The sequence below is a fragment of the Elaeis guineensis genome, chromosome 1 (assembly GCF_000442705.2).
Source record: "Elaeis guineensis isolate ETL-2024a chromosome 1, EG11, whole genome shotgun sequence".
Taxonomy (NCBI): domain Eukaryota; kingdom Viridiplantae; phylum Streptophyta; class Magnoliopsida; order Arecales; family Arecaceae; genus Elaeis; species Elaeis guineensis.
Genome location: NC_025993.2, coordinates 88,371,891 through 88,387,906, shown reverse-complemented (window position 1 = coordinate 88,387,906; position 16,016 = coordinate 88,371,891). Strand labels below are relative to the sequence as shown.

Here is a 16,016-nt window from a genome sequence, read left to right as displayed (position 1 = left end):
GGTGAGTCCAAACTTACTTTGCACTTGACTTCACCACAATACTCAAACTGAACTCAATTGATCTTAAGGGCCAATGTCTACTTGATTTTAGTTAGGTTTGGATTAATGCGAGATGTTGGTTGGTTGTTTTTGGACTAAGAAAGGATGATGAAATTATCACCTTATCTTGTTATAGCTACTGCCCTTAAATTGATTCGAGATAAATATGCACAACCAGTTTCAAACAAGAGGATTTTATACAACTAAATTAGATGCATGAAAGGAATCAAATTTGAAAGCTTACTTTGTCTTCAGCGATTACCAAAAGAAATTTTAAGATGATGAATGCTTCTAACAATTAAGTTTCTACTCTTGTCATGCGATTTTTATTAGGTTTATGTGGGTGAATTTTAGGTTAATTTGAAAAAAATAGTAATTGATATTAAAAAAATAGTTAGGATTAGGGTTAGGATTGATCTCACCAAGCAAAATTGGAAGCTTTCTATCTCTTTTTTTCTTAAATTTTTTTTTTATAAAAAAAATTAAAAAATTAATAAGCTATATTTATAAGAAATCAAATATTAAAATTATTGCCTTTCCCGACAACAGTACCAAAAATTGATACGATCGAGATGTTGTCGTTAGGACACTGTGATTATCAATCTAATTTTGACTTCAATAAAAATTAAAAATACGTAGAAAGTAGCGAGTTAGGTCGAATCCACAGAAAAGATAGGATTTTGATTTGAACTCTTTGATTTTATAAAAAGAAAATAAAATTTTGAAGAAAATAATTTAAGTCAGAAAATAAAAATTAAAAGTATGAAAAATAAATCAGGTACTAAGATCTACTAACTAGATCCTAGCATCTACTTATAATAAAAATAAATAATAAAAATTTAAAAAGTATAAAATAAATTGATACTAAGATCTACTAACTAGATCCTAGCATCTATTTGCAAAAAAATAAAAGACAAGAATTTAAAGTGTAAGAAAATAAATTTTATATTAATTAAAATTAAAATTTAAGTATAAAAAATTAAAAAAAATAATAAAATAAAAATAAAACTATAATAAAAATCTGAAGTTGATCACCACAGCCTCATCAAGAAGATGGTTGATGACCTCTTCATCTTTCGTCGTATTCCATAGAGCGAACCAGCTTTTCTCCTTCTTCTCCTTGGGTCTTTAAAGCTATTTTATTTTTTTTCTATTTTTTTCTTCATTTTCTATTGATTTTTTTTGCTCTCAAGACTTATTCCCGGACCTTCTATTTATAGGTAAATTTTTTTATATTTTTTTGGTAGGAAAAGGAGTCCTAAAATCCTTAGAAAATGTATTAAACACTTAAAAATTTTTCTGACCGTCGGATGGAGCTTGGACTGCCCAGATCTATCCAAAAAATTAATGTTTTAATTCGAATCAAAGTCGGATCGAATGTCAGCCGTCTGATCTGGGTTCTGATGAAGTTCTAGCCATCGGATCGTGCAAAAAGTTTTCTTAACACAGTTGGGAGCATCCTCAGTCGTTGGATCTGATGATGGATGCATTTTCGACCATTAGATCGCGCAGAAGCTCCTCTTATAAACCGACAATGGATGCTGATCGTCGGATCTGGGTCGGGATGAATATCAACCATTGGATTGCACCCAAAATCCTTCTCTCACTGTGAGCCGTGCCTGTGGACCGCGAAACTATTCCCATGGATCGTGCTCTGGCTCTGTGGATCGAGCGGCCGGTCCACCATGCATCAGAGGTAATATTTTTTATTTTTTTAGGATATTTTGGTTCGATTTTTGCTCTAATTTTTATATTTTGTTTAGGTTAATCAAGTCTTACTTAGTATTTTTTGTAGGGATCTGAAAATAATCTTGGCTAAGTTGGAAAAAAAATTAATTTTGAAAAGACTTCTGGATCAGGTGACATCTCTCATTTTCTTTCTCTTTGCATGCACCCTTCATTTTTTCTACTCCATTGAGGACAATGTCAATTAAGTTGGAGGGATAATAAAAATTTTTAAATTTTTAAAGTCCTCAAGTAAGTTAGTATTTAGCATTTAAACATTTGATTACACTTAAGAATCGAGTTAAACCAAGTATTTTTAAAAGAAAATTGATACACAGACCAGAAAGTTTGTGAGATATTGAGGGATCAAGTATTAAGAAAACTCAATAAAGAGATAAGTTTAGAACTTAAACAGTTTTCTTTGAGTATTTCTAAATTTTTCTACCAGCATCAAAGAAGAGTTTACTTTCTATGGGCTTGTGTAGAGTAACTATATGTTTCTTTGTATATTTAAATTTAAAAAAAAAAAGAAGAGTTTTCAAGTACTTCATGCTGAGTAACCGGACCTCTTTGCCTAAACAAGCATTGAGTTTCACATCAAAAGGTATGAAGGACTAAGAAGCTTTGTTGTAAAGCTAGTTTTAACTCGTAGCCTGTTTGATTCGAGCAAGTAGGTCCGAGGGATATTCTATACCTAGTGCCCTAAAGCCGTCTGGTTTGGGAGTCATTGATTGAAAACTCACTACATAGATCAAACAGAAAACTTAAGGGATTAAGACACTCAATAACGGTACAATGTTAAAAAAAAATCTAAATATTGATTTTCCACCGAGTAACTGGGCTCCTTCACCTAAGTAAGCATTGTGGTTCATGTCAAAAGGTGGGCAATATGAAGATATTTTTTTTTAATAAATGAAGGACGGAAGTAACAATATACTTGTCCATATGAAGGTTAATAATTTGGAGATAAAGGTATGGATAATTTAGAAAAGTTTAAAAAAGATTTAGTATTCTTGGTTTAACTCCCATATTGATTAGTATTAATACCCCAATGATGTACCTCACTCACACTTTACTGAGTATTAATGGTCTTTTGAAAATTATTTGGTAAAATTCGAAACTTTAAGTTAAACGGTACTTAATTTTAAATTCTTTCTTTACTCGAGGATGAAGTTAAAAATACGTAAAAAGTAGCGAGTCGGATCGAATCTACAGAGAAGACAGGATTTTGATTTGAAATATTTGATTTTATAAAAATAAAATAAAATTTTGAAGAAAGTAATTTAAGTCGAAAAATAAAAATTAAAAGTGCAAAAAATAAATCCGATACTAAGATCTACTATTTAGATTCTAGCTTCTACTTACAATAAAAATAAATAACAAGAATTTAAAGTACATAAAATAAATTGGTGCTAAAATCTACTAACTAGATCCTAGCATCTACTTGCGAAAAATAAAAGACAAAAATTTAAAGTGCAAGAAAATAAATTTTACATTAATTAAAATTAAAATTTAAATCCAAAAAATTTTAAAAAAATAATTAAAAAAATAAAAAAAAATTGTAACAAAGATCTGAAGTTGATCAGCTCAGCCTCGTCGGAAAGATGGTTGATGACCTCTTCTTCTTCCGTCATACTCCGTAGAGCGAACCAACTTTTTTTCTTCTTTTCCTTAGATCCCTTAAGCTCTAATAATTTTTTTTGAATTTTTTCTAAGCTTTTCTACTAAATTTTTCTGCTCTCAAGATTTATTCCCAGACCTCTTATTTATAGGTGAATTTTTTATATTTTTTTGATAGAAAAAGGAGTCCTAAAATCCTTAGAAAATGTATTAAACACTTAAAAATTTTTCTGGCCATCGGATGAAGCTTGGACCGTCTAGATCTGCCCAAAAAATTAATGTTTTAATTCGAATCAAAGTCAGATCGAATGTCAGCCATCCGATCTGGGTTCTGATGAAGTTCTGGCCATCAGATCATGCAAAAGATTTTCTTAACATAGTCGGAAGCCTCCTTAGTCATTGGATCTGATGATGGATGGGTTTTCGATCGTTAGATCACACAAAAATCCTCCTTATAAATCGACAATGGATGCTGACCATCGAATCTAGGTGGAGATGAATGTCAGCCATTGGATCACACCCAGAATCCTTCTCTCACTGTGAGCCGCATCTGTAGACCGCGAAACTATTTTCGTGGATCACGCTCTGGCTTTATGGACCGAGCTGCCAGTCCACCATGCATCAGAGGTAATATTTTTTATTTTTTAAGATATTTTGACTCAATTTTTGCTCCAATTTTTGCCTAAAAAATAAGAAAAAATATGTATTAAATTTTTAAAAAAATTTTCAGTATTTTTATGCTTAAATTTTTCAATTAAATTAATATTTATTTTTTATAAATATATTCTAATTTTATATTTTTCAAAATTATTTATTTTTACAAGAAAATTCAGTTTATTCATGAAATTAAGTTTTTAAGAAGATGTTAGCACCATAAATTATCAAAAATATCTTCAATAAATACAAAAATATACTATTTATCACTTGTTGATAATGCCTGCAATGTCTGCGATGTAGAATAATCACCGAATATTAATTGGTTGTCCGATCATTCAGTAGGACTTGTAGAATATCCATTAGTTGCATAATCATTTTGACGTACTTAACAAAATTAGGATAACAATTGTAGGTCGAATATCCTATGCCCGACATTTGGTCTGGCTTATACGTCAAATTATCTGATAATTGGTGGCAAGCCGAATATCTTTCGACTGGCCATAGTCTAGTCGGTATAATTCCAATCTGACCTTGGTCGTTTGGACATTTTCTGTTCCGCTTAGTTGGGACTAAATCGGCATATTAGTCTTTCGACTATAGTCAGCTTTTGCAATGGAAAGCCGACATTAAGAACTGAAGTATAGTCGGCAGTTCGATTTTTGTAGTAAAGCCTGTAGTTGATGTCGGTTATTGCAGAAAAATCGAGATACAGTTGTCACTGAAGCAGTTGATTCTTTGTGTCTAAGTACAGGAAACAACTCGGCTTTGGGAATGAAAGCCGACATTTAGTCGGTAGTTGATAAAACTTGTCAAAATCTTATGATTCTGAAATTCTGATTGTATTTCAAATAATGTACATATCGACGACTTTATTGATAATACATCTTCAAGTTGTCAGCATTCCACGTTCGGAGAATCGTCGACCCTTCGAGAGTTTCCAATCGATATGTGCACGGTCTAAGAGTCTCGGATATTCTGTAAAGTCTTTTCCAGTTCGAAGATAATTTTTCTTAATCCAAAGGCTTTGATACTTCTACTTTTCTTGAGACCAAATCTCCTGACCAGAAGACCTTCGGCTTGACTCTTGCATTATAATACCAGACTATTCTTTATCGATATGCAGTCATACGAATTTGAGCTTGCTGTCAGAGTTCTGGAAGGAGATCTAAATCGGCTCTCCGACATTCAGAGTTGCTCGGTTCACAATATTGTTCGACTCTTGTTGATGGCAATCCGATCTCGAGCGATATCATTGCTTCTATTCCATAAGCTAAATTGAAGGGAGATTTTCCTGTCGGTATGCGGAGAGTTATCCGATACGCCCATAAGACCGGATATAGCTCTTCCACCCAGAGATCTTTGGCTTCATTCAGTCAGATTTTCAGCCCGTGCAAGATTGTCTGGTTGGTTACTTCCACTTCACCATTTGATTGTGGATGGCCGACCAAAGTGAGTTTGTGCGTAATATGAAACTTTGCACAAAATTTTTTTAAATTTTGATTGTCAAATTGTCGATCATTGTCAGTGATGATGATGTGTGGCAAACTAAATCTGTAAATGATGAACTTCTGAATGAAGTCTTCCATCTTGCTTTCGGTGATTTGCATCAGAAGTTTGGCTTTTATCCATTTGCTAAAGTAGTCAATGGCGATCACTATGAATTTTCTCTGACCAGATACTAAGAAAAAAAGACCAAGTATGTCAATCCCCCATTGTACGAAGGATCATGGTGCTACAATCGATGTCAGCTGACTAGCTAGTTGATGTTATATATTCGCATACTTTTGATATGATTCACATCTTCAGACGAGTTTAGCTGTATCTTTTTTTATGGTGGGCCAATAATATCCTTATCGCAGAACTTTATAAACTAAAGACTTGCCCCCAAAGTGATTTTTGCAAATCTCTTCATATACTTCTCTAAGTGCATAGTCAGCATCTATAGGTCCCAAATACTTCAGCAAGGAGAGAGAGAAAGACCTTTTGTATAGATAACCATTTATCATCACAAATTGAGAGGCTGTCCATCGGAGTCGTTTAGCCTTTGAGGAATCCATAGGAAGGATCCCATCAGTCAGATATTGGACGATCGGATCCATCCAGCTCGGTTCGATAGTAAGCTGCAATACTTCTTCGACTTTGTCAATACTCAGCTGCTCGAGATATTCGACAAATGTTCAACCCAGCGAGTTGAAAGCAGTAGTAGCCAGTTGTGAAAGTATGTCAGCCCGAGCACTCTCAATTCTGGGGATATGAAAGATCTCGAAATGTTTCAAGCTTGCCGTAATATCTTTCATCTTTTGAAGGTACTTCATCATAGTAGGATCTCGGGCTTCAAATTCACTTTTGACCTGTCCAGCAATCAGTTGTGAGTCAGTGAAGATCTTTAAACTGTCACTCTCGAGCTCTTTGGCTATCTTCAAGCTGGCCGAAAGTGCTTCATATTTGGCTTGATTATTTGAGACTTTAAAATTGAATCGAAAGACATATTCGGTGACTACCCCTTCGGAATTTGTGAGTATAAGACCGGCTCCACTATCCTGTGCATTAGATGCTCCATCAATGTGCAGCACCTAAGTCGACTCTAGGTTGGGGTCAGGAGTCATATCCTCCTTTATTGTGTTGTCATTTGTGTCTTTTGGCTTATTGTCAGATATGGTACAGTCGACGACAAAATCAGCCAGGACTTGTGCCTTCATGGACGGTTGTGGGTGATATTGAATGTCGATTTCACCAAGCTTTATGATGTGCAAATCTTAAAATTTGTAAATAAAACCGCAAGCGCACGGTGTGCAGAGTAGCACGACCAGCGAGTACGGGTCGATCCCACAGAGACTTGGTTTTTAAAATGATTTTCAAATCTATGCTCAAGCGAGCTTTAACAAAAATCGAAAGTCGAAAGTTGTTTGCTAAAGACAATAAGACTAAGGATCTAGGGTTTTTTGAATCCACTAGATCTAGATTAGGGAATTCTACCTAGAATTTTTCTTATTGATCCTAACGACTACTCCTCTTGTCTTTCCCAAGCATAGATTATGAAGGGACTAAGGCCCAACGATAATCCATCAAGATTCTTTACAGGGGAGTAGTAACTAGGATCCCTTAGGGTTTTCTCCTCCTATGCACTGAATCAAGCATGAACTATGAAGGGACTCTGACCCAACTGTAGTTCATCAAAAATTCTTGGCAAAAGAGGAAGAAAAAGAAACCCTAAGAAAAAGAAAGAACTCTATGTAAAATCCCTACTCATGATCTAGCTTCATCGCAAACCCTAGAAGGGATGCTTAGCTAGACATGATCTAAATCTACTTGCAAAATTTAAATGCAGAAAAATAAACTACCCTAATTTCATAAATTAAACTATCCTAATTGCATAAATTTAAACTGCATAATTTAAACTAACCTAATTGCATAAAATTAAATTGCATAAATTAAACTATCCTAATTGCAAGAAAAATAAATTGCATAATGTAAAGAGATGAAATTGCATAAAAATAAGATTTTATATATATAAAAAAATTTATTACAAAAACCTCAAAGCTCGAGGCTTGAAAAGAGAGCTAAAAACCCCACTATCTAGGGTTACAAGCTTGATCTCAAGGAAGAATCCATAAAACAAGGGCCTTTGGGGGCTTTTTATAGGCATTTGGGGGTTATAAGGTTTTCAAAACTTCCGATGTGGGACTAAGAGGTTTTAGGGGGTTTATGGTGCGCCGATGGGTCCATGGTCCATGCGCCTGTTGCTGTGGACCAGGCGGCTAACCAGATCACCAAATCAGTTGATTTTTGACCAATTTTGATCTGATTTGACTCGGGTTTGACCCAATTGAGTCTTCTTTCTTCATTCTTCAATTCCTGGGTCAATTTAACTCCGTTTTGCATAAAATTTGCGCCGTTGGAATCCTCTTTCCTTGTTCTTTCTATTGATGATCTCTTCTTCTGCAAAATATAATAATAAGTATCAATTTCTTAATAAAGTTAGATAATTTAGATATTAATTGATACTTTTTATGTCAATTTGTGACATAAATCACACCCCCCAACTTAATCATTGCTAGTCCCTTAGCAATGTACCAAAATAAGATCATATTCCAAAAAGATCCTTCCTTTGCAAATTAATTTAAGATCGAAATTCAAGAAGTTTTCTAGTATTACTAAGTAATGAGCTTCGAATTAGAATCAGTAGTCAGTCTACTTAGAAGCTTTCTTAGAGTACACTTAAAATTTTATAGCACTTGTGTGAGTGATAACTAACTTAGTATTTCAGTATTAACTTGTACAGACCAATTGTATCATTTTTCATAACTTAGTTCGATTAATTTTTTATACACCCCAGATTAAACAAAGAACTAAGGTAGCTTTCACACTGTTTTTTTTTTTTTTTTTTTTTTTTTTTTTTTTTTTTTGCTGAGCATCCTGGCCTTCCCACCACCGTTTGACGCGAATCTCAACACTTGACTTAGGTGAAGAGACCCGGTTACTAGGCTTAGGGCAATCCACATTTACTCTGTGTTTTGCATTTTATTTCAGGCAGGTAGCTCTTTCCTTAAATTCAAATTTCTTCAATTGGGGTGTAGAGAAAATTATCTAATTTAAATAATACTCAAATCCTTAATTGGCCTTACAATTAACACCTACTTTACCTTGTTAGTGTGCATGTGCAATTGGAAGTGCTAATAGTCTTTAAATGACCTAAGCCACCAAGAGTCTAACCAGCTAATCTTCTCCGTGACTCACTACATTAGCAAATACTTTCTAACTTACTCTTATTTCTTTTATAGATTAATTTATTTCATATATATATATATATATATATATTTTTATTATTATTATTTTTTTTTTTTTACATAATATATTAAATGCAAGAAATAACTCATAGTGGAAGGAAAAGGAAATGATAACACCTGATTTTGTTCAAGCTCTCCCTTCAACTTGACCGACATTGTCCCCAATGGAGTTTATCTAATTTATTTGTCCTAAGCAAACTGAAAACAAAGAAAGCATTAGAAATTAAATAAGCTGGGTTGCCTCCCAGAAGCTCTAAGTTTTATGTCTTCAGCCAGACCAAACCTCGAAGCAACTTAATCAGAATAAGTTGGTTCATAAAGAACCATGGCATCTTCAACAGTCTTGACAGGTAATTCCAAGAATGGTTTTAATCGTTGACCATTAACTTTAAAGATAACACCATTACTTGGGTTTTCAATCTCAACAGCCCCGTGTGAAAAAACTTCCTTTACTAAAAATGGTCCTGTCCATCTAGACCTAAGCTTTCCTGGAAACAGATGTAATCTAGAGTTATATAAGAGCACCTTTTGTCCGATATTGAAAGTTTTTCTTATAATTGATTGATCATGAAATGCTTTGGTTCGTTCCTTGTATATCCTTGTATTTTCATAGGCTTCATTTCTAAGTTCTTCTAATTCATTCAATTGAAGCTTCCTATGGTTTCCAGCATCGTTCAAATTTGTATTTAGTTGTTTGATGGCCCACATGGCTTTGTGTTCTATCTCAATAGGCAAGTGACATGGTTTACCAAACACAATCCTATAAGGAGACATTCCTAGATTGGTCTTGAAAGCGGTTCGGTATGCCCAAAGTGCATCAATTAATTTTAAAGACCAATCCTTTCTATTGGCATTAACAGTTTTTTCCAGGATCTGTTTGATTTGTCGGTTTGACACTTCAACTTGCCCACTAGTTTGAGGATGATATGGTGTGGCCAATTTGTGGGTGACATTATACTTTTTCATCAATGTTGCAAAAGGTCGGTTATAAAAATGGGTTCCCCGATCACTAATGATTGCCCTAGGAATATCGAAACGGGAGAGAATATTTTCTTTAAGAAACTTAATGACCATTTTGCTATCGGGTGTTCTACATGCAATTGCTTCTACCCATTTTGAAACATAATCAACTGCTACTAGAATATATTCATTTCCAAAGGAATTTGGAAATGGTCCCATGAAATCGATCCCCCAAACATCAAAAACTTCAACTACCAAGATTGGGTTGAGTGGCATCATGTGTCGCTTGGTGATTCGGCCCATTTTCTGACATTGAGCACAATTTTTACAATATTCGTGAGCATCCTTAAACAAATTGGGCCAATAAAAACCACATTGGAGAACCTTAGCAGCAGTTTTCTTAGACGCGAAGTGACCCCCACATGCTTGATCATGACAAAAAGATAAAATATTCATGACTTCGTTATCTGGGATACACCTTCTAATAATTTGATCAGGACATTGTTTAAAAAGATAAGGATCATCCCAAATGAAATACTTCACTTGGGCAAAGAATTTATATTTATCCTGCTTAGTCCAATGAGAAGGTATCTTGCCTATGGCTAAATAATTTACAATATCAGCAAACCAAGGTTCAGTAGACAAAGACATGAGTTGCTCATCTGGGAAAGATTCATTGATGGGTGGTTCACTAGATGGTGCAACTGGAATTCGGGACAAATGATCTGCTACAACGTTCTCAGTGCCTTTCTTGTCCCTAATTTCTAGGTCAAATTCTTGAAGGAGCAAAATCCATCTGATTAAACGTGCCTTGGCATCCTTCTTTGCTAGGAGATGTCTAATGGCTGAGTGATCGGTGTAAACAATGGTGTGGGTCCCAACCAAATAAGATCTAAATTTCTCTAAAGCAAAGACAACGGCAAGAAACTCCTTCTCAGTTGTGGTGTAGTTAAGCTGCGCATCATTTAAGGTTTTACTTGCATAATATATCACTCTAGGCAGCTTATTTATTCGTTGACCTAAGATTGCGCCCACAACATGATCGGACGCATCACACATTAATTCAAATGGTTCAGACCAGACAGGAGGATGAATGATTGGAGCTGATACAAGTGCATTTTTTAGAAATTCAAAGGATTCCAAGCACTCATGAGTAAATTCAAATTTAGTATCCTTTGCCAAAAGATTAGTCAGTGGACGTGCTACTTTGCTAAAGTTGGCAATAAACCTTCTATAGAATCCAGCATGACCTAAAAATGAACGTATTTCTTTCACAGATTTAGGTGGTGGAAGACTTGCAATTAGATCTATTTTGGCCTTGTCCACTTCAATCCCCTTTTTAGAAATGACATGGCCAAGAACTATTCCCTATTTGACCATAAACTGACATTTTTCCCAGTTGAGAACTAGGTGCTTCTCCTTACATCGTTCTAGAACTAATTGCAGGTGATTCAGACACTCGGAGAAGGTTAGACCAAAAACAGAAAAGTCATCCATAAAAATTTCTAGAAATCGTTCTATCATATCTGAAAATATGCTGATCATGCATCTCTGAAAGGTTGCCGGTGCATTACATAGTCCAAAGGGCATTCGTCTATAGGCAAAAGTACCAAATGGACAGGTGAATGTAGTCTTTTCTTGATCTTCAGCGGCTATGGGGATCTAGTTGTAACCGGAGTATCCATCAAGAAAACAGTAAAACTCTTGTCCGGCTAGTCTTTCCAACATTTGATCAATAAATGGCAAAGGAAAGTGATCTTTCCTTGTCGCAGCATTCAACTTTCTATAGTCTATACAGACCCTCCATCCCGTTTGGGTCCTAGTTGGGATAAGTTCGTTTGCATCATTTTGGACCACTGTTACCCCAGATTTCTTGGGTACTACTTGAACTGGGCTTACCCAAGAGCTATCAGAAATAGGATAAATTATTCCACTATCTAGGAGTTTCAGAATCTCTTTTTTAACTACATCCTTCATAACTGGATTAAGCCTTCTTTGGGCTTCTCTTGTTGGTTTAGCCTCTTCCTCTAAGTATATTCTATGTTGAACTATAGAAGGGCTTATTCCTTTGATATCTGCTATGGTCCAACCTATTGCCTCTTGATTTGCTTTTAGAACTGACAATAACTCCTCCTCTTGCTTAGGATCTAGGTCTGATGCAATAATTACAGGCAAAGTTTCTTTGGGTCCTAGATATGCATACTTGAGATGTTCTGGGAGGGGCTTCAGTTCTAAAATGGGTGCTTCCTCTATCGATGGTTTAGGTGATGAGTTCACCATCTCAATGATTGGTTCAGTAGGAAGTGTCGATTCCTGATTAATCTAATTTTCTTTAAGTATTTCATTGACATCCTCAGACTCATGGATTAACCAGGGGTTAGACTCTAGGTCGACTTCATCATCACTAATGTCAATGGATTCATAAATACCATCTTGGACTACATTGACATCAGCATGAGAAGAGGATTCCTGTTCTAAGTTAAAAACATTAAGCTCAATGGTCATATTCCCAAAGGATAACTTCATTAGATCATTTCGACAATTGATTTCAGCATTGGCCGTAGCTAAGAATGGTCTTCCTAAAATGACAGGTATATGTCCTTTAGGATTCGCAACTGGCTCAGTCTCTAAAACAATAAAATCTACAGGAAAAATGAAATTTTCAACCTTTATCAGAACATCCTCGACCATTCCCTTAGGGATCCTGAGAGATCTATCGGCTAACTGTAATGTGATCCCAGTAGGTTGAAGTTTTTCTAATCCTAGTTGTTCATACACCGAATATGGAAGGATATTCACACTAGCTCCTAGATCTAGCAAGGCCTTTTTTATATTGGTTTCTCCAATAACACAAGAAATTGTTGGAGCTCCAGGGTCCTTATATTTAATTGGCACATGGCTAGATAGGTATGAACTGACACTTGCAGCCAAAAATGCTTTCTTTGGTACATTAGTGGTCCTTTTCCTAGTGCAGAGATCTTTTAAAAATTTGGCATAAGTTGGAACCTGATGGATTATATCTAAAAGAGGAATATTAACTTGGACTTGTTTAAATACCTCTAAAATTTTGTCTAAATATTCAGATTTATTGGATTTCAGTCTGTTTGGAAAAGGAGCTCTAGGACTTTTAAGTACTGGACTAGGTGAATTTTCAGTTTCTGGTGCTTGAGGTTGAAAGGTAGTAGTTTTAGAAGGTGACTCGGCAGATGAGTCATCTATATCATCAAGTGCAACTACCTTATTGTCTATTTGTTTTCCTGATCTTAAGGTATGAATGGCATTTATACCATTAACTTGGTTTCCTTGTTGGGGTCGTGGACCATTTTGGTTCCTAGGATTTGGCTCATGTTGGCTAGGTAACCTACCATGTTCTCGTTCACTAATGGTCGAAGCCAGTTGACTTACTTGCATTTTCAGACGGGCTATAGCTTGGGTGTTATTATTTATGAGTTGACCCGTAGTTTGCATAAAGCTGGTATGTGTTTTCATCATGGCTTCTAGGCTTTTCTCTAAAGAGGTAATTTTTTTGTCATTATCATGGAAGCCTGGCGGGTTGTTCATCACTGGGTTGGACCTTAGATTTTGCTGATTGAAATTTGGATTACCTACATTAGGATTTTGGGACCATGAGAAATTCGGGTGATTCCTCCAACCTGGGTTATATGTGGGTGCATAAGGATTGTTCAATGGTCCTTGATAGGTGGCATTCACCTGTGCACACTCATTCGAGTAGGAACATTCTTCTAAGACATGGTCTGGTGCATTGCACCCTTTACACATGGGTGCAGATATTTGATTTACATTGGCTGGTCTCTGTAATTCTAAGGCTTCCAATCTACGTGTTAAGGTTGCAATCTTGGCCTCTGATGCTAGGGTTGGTTGAATTTGATGCATTCCTCCTCTTGAAGGTGTAGCTTTATCAGGTTCCCTAGTTGTTTCCCACTGTAAATTTTTCTCGGCTAGGTCTTCTAAGAATTGCCAAGCTTCAGTAGTTTCTTTGTCCATAAATTGGCCTTGGCACATGGACTCTAGCATGGTTCTTGAGTTTGAATCTAACCCCTCATAGATGATCTGACATAGTCTCCAAGTTTCTATTCCATGGTGTGGGCATTGGGTCAAAAGATTCTTGAAACGATCAAAGTACTTCCAAAATGATTCACCAGCTAGTTGGTAAAATTGATTTATTTCATTCCTAATCCTAGCTGTTTTATGATGGGGGAAATACTTTTTTAAAAATGTTCTCACAAAGCCCTCCCAAGTAGTGACAGAATAGTTTGGCAGACTATAAAGCCACTTCTTAGCATTGTCCTTAAGGGCAAAGTTGATTAATCTAAGTTTGACCTCATCCTCTGTTAATTGCAGTTTCATGGTTGCACATACCTCCTCAAATTCTCTAATAAATATATAAGCATCTTCTAATCCTGTGAATTTTGGAAGCATATTTATGATTTGAGGTTTGATTTCAAAATTGTTAGCTGTGGGTTGTGGCAACCTGATACAAGATGGTTGGATGGAGCCAACTGGATAACACAAATCCTTAAGGGTCATGGGTTGGATTGGTTCAGCCATTGGAACAACAGGAATTGACTCAATTCTAACTAGACGACCCGACACTCTTCTCCACACACGAGGTGTACGGTTCTCGATGTTTATACAATTTTTTTTTTTTTTATAAAATTTTTATGTATAAGGAAAAAAAAGAGAAAAAGTTCTAAAGAGAAGATCCTAAGGAGTCCTAAATCTAAAGAAAAGTAACCAAATTAATTTAAATTTTAAATTTTTTTTTTTTTTTTCAAACAAGTGAATCAATAAATTAAACTCAATCTATCCTAGGGTTAACCTAAATCTAGACAGCTCCTAACTGTTCCAAGATGACCCTTCAAACCTTCCAAGTGGAGATTGATCAACTAGTTAGCCAGGTAAGTATAAGAGGTGGGAGGTTCACTCATCGTTGCCTTTCTAGACACCAAACGAGTTGGCCAGGCCAGCAATTGAACCAATTTAACAAACCACCCTCAGGGACTTGCCTAGACACCAACTAATCAAACAACTCAAACTTGGTAGAACTCTTAGGGTTCCTTGTCCTATTGAGCTCGAATTCCTTAAGGTTGACGTCTAATTGATTTTAAGATTAAAAGTCTAGGTAATGCAATATGATGGAGATGGTTTTTGGGCTAAGGAAGGGTAATGAAATCCCCACCTTATCTTGTTAATGGGTTGATGCCCTTAGATTAATTATGAAAATGCAAATACAAATAAACAAGATGACCAAGAATGTAAAAGATTTTAATTTAGAATTTTTTTTTTATTTTGATATTTTACTTCACGATTATGAAATGTCTTTTGTTTTGTTTTATATTTTTTTTTTTTTTTTGTGATTAAGTAAATTCAAATGATTAGGTCTAAAAGCAAAAGTAATTAACTAAAAATAATAAAAGAGAATTTAGAAGCGTACCTGAGTTTTCCAGCAATCACCAACTAAATATAGAAACCTAAAGAAAAAAAAAAAAGAGAGTTATAACGCACGAAGAACAAATATTTGAAAATAATTTAAAACGCCAGATCCCCGGCAACGGCGCCAAAAACTTGATGTGCAAATCTTAAAATTTGTAAATAAAACCGCAAGCGCACGGTGTGCAGAGTAGCACGACCAGCGAGTATGGGTCGATCCCACAGAGACTTGGTTTTTAAAATGATTTTCAAATCTATGCTCAAGCGAGCTTTAACAAAAATCGAAAGTCGAAAGTTGTTTGCTAAAGACAATAAGACTAAGGATCTAGGGTTTTTTGAATCCACTAGATCTAGATTAGGGAATTCTACCTAGAATTTTTCTTATTGATCCTAACGACTACTCCTCTTGTCTTTCCCAAGCATAGATTATGAAGGGACTAAGGCCCAACGATAATCCATCAAGATTCTTTACAGGGGAGTAGTAACTAGGATCCCTTAGGGTTTTCTCCTCCTATGCACTGAATCAAGCATGAACTATGAAGGGACTCTGACCCAACTGTAGTTCATCAAAAATTCTTGGCAAAAGAGGAAGAAAAAGAAACCCTAAGAAAAAGAAAGAACTCTATGTAAAATCCCTACTCATGATCTAGCTTCATCGCAAACCCTAGAAGGGATGCTTAGCTAGACATGATCTAAATCTACTTGCAAAATTTAAATGTAGAAAAATAAACTATCCTAATTTCATAAATTAAACTATCCTAATTGCATAAATTTAAA

The 16,016-nt window shown here is 35.3% G+C and overlaps 1 non-coding gene across 1 annotated transcript; it reads left to right on the top strand.

The window, feature by feature from the left end:
* Positions 1 to 13,881: 13,881 nt before the first annotated feature.
* On the top strand, positions 13,882 to 13,988 carry LOC140854920 (small nucleolar RNA R71). Its single transcript, XR_012138014.1, has one exon. It is a non-coding gene; the product is annotated as a small nucleolar RNA R71 (small nucleolar RNA).
* The last annotated feature ends 2,028 nt before the right edge of the window (positions 13,989 to 16,016 follow it).